We start from the raw sequence: 1,698 nt of genomic DNA, 5'->3' as shown, positions 1-1,698 counted from the left end.
CTCAGGCTTGTTCCTCAACCCCCTCCCTTCATTTAGTGAAAATGTCAACTCCCCGATTCGAACGGAGGTGGCTTTTACCCCCTAGAAGTGCCTAATTTCCCCAAATCCATGCGAACTCAAAGCAAAAAATGGAAAAAGAAAATCCCATTCCCCTTTTGGAGACGGGATTTGGGCTCAGGCTTGTTCCTCAACCCCCTCCCTTCATTTAGTGAAAATGTCAACTCCCCGATTCGAACGGAGGTGGCTTTTACCCCCTAGAAGTGCCTAATTTCCCCAAATCCATGCGAACTCAAAGCAAAAAATGGAAAAAGAAAATCCCATTCCCCTTTTGGAGACGGGATTTGGGCTCAGGCTTGTTCCTCAACCCCCTCCCTTCATTTAGTGAAAATGTCAACTCCCCGATTCGAACGGAGGTGGCTTTTACCCCCTAGAAGTGCCTAATTTCCCCAAATCCATGCGAACTCAAAGCAAAAAATGGAAAAAGAAAATCCCATTCCCCTTTTGGAGACGGGATTTGGGCTCAGGCTTGGTCCTCAACCTCCTCCCCTCATTTAGTAAAGATTTCGAATCCCCGTNCATGCGAACTCAAAGCAAAAAATGGAAAAAGAAAATCCCATTCCCCTTTTGGAGACAGGATTTGGGCTCAGGCTTGGTCCTCAACCTCCTCCCCTCATTTAGTGAAGATTTCGAATCCCCGTTTCAAACGGGGGTGGCTTTTACCCCCTCGAAGTGCCCAATTTTCCCAAATCCATGCGAATTGAGAGCACAAAATGGAGAAAGAAAATCCCATTCCTATCTTGGAGACAGGATTTGGGCTCAGCCTTGTTCCTCACCCCCTCCCCTCAAGAAAGAAAAAAAAATTTTGTCAATTTAAAAAAAAAACTTCGCCCCTGAAATCCGTAGAAAAACCCCGAAATCAAAAAAGGTCAGACCAAAAAAAAATAAGCTCAGATCCAAAAAAGGAAGAGGAACTTTCCACTTCAAAAAGCTCCCTCTTCAATACCCTTTCAGGAAAAGGAGCGGTTGCGGGACACCCTATATATATATATATATATATATACACCTCTATCATTGTTTAGAAATCTTTTTTTTTATGCATGTGATGATTTTTGGGGGAGGAAAAATTAGGCCCCCTGATTTGATCCCCTACATACGGACCTGTTCGATTACCATTATTAGTCAATCGCATAGTTACCGACGGCGCAATTAGGGATTTTTTAATTCCTAATGCAACCACCAAACATGATGGCGTTAAATCGCTCAAGGGGGAAAAAATTATTACACCCGGGCCTTAAGGCCCGGTTGGAGGGATTTTTTTCCCGAGTGGCGATTTTACCAGAGATTATAAGGGAGATTGCTAGCGCCTATGGAAACGCTTCAACCGCAAAATTTCGTAGCGGTGGCGCAGAACTAATTTTGAGTACGTACCTGTAAGTAAAACAGGGAGCGTGTGAGAGCGTCGATAACGACGCAGAGTGGGGGGGAACGCGTATGGGGGAATCGGAGGGCGGAGCGAGCGGTGATGTTCGCTGTCGAGTAGGTGAGGGAAACCTACCGCAGTTCGAAACGCCGACGGGCGGCGGAATCCTGCCCTTAATATAACAATCAATTTCTCCTTCCCTAATGAGGACGAAGGGATGAAACGGTTGCCAATCGATTGAAAATTGAATCCTCAACTGATTGCGATCTGTTTTATCC

Source organism: Diachasma alloeum, unplaced genomic scaffold, assembly GCF_001412515.2.
Source record: "Diachasma alloeum isolate Michigan unplaced genomic scaffold, Dall2.0 Dall_scaffold_00275, whole genome shotgun sequence".
In the NCBI taxonomy this organism is placed as follows: domain Eukaryota; kingdom Metazoa; phylum Arthropoda; class Insecta; order Hymenoptera; family Braconidae; genus Diachasma; species Diachasma alloeum.
This window is presented reverse-complemented; position numbering follows the sequence as displayed.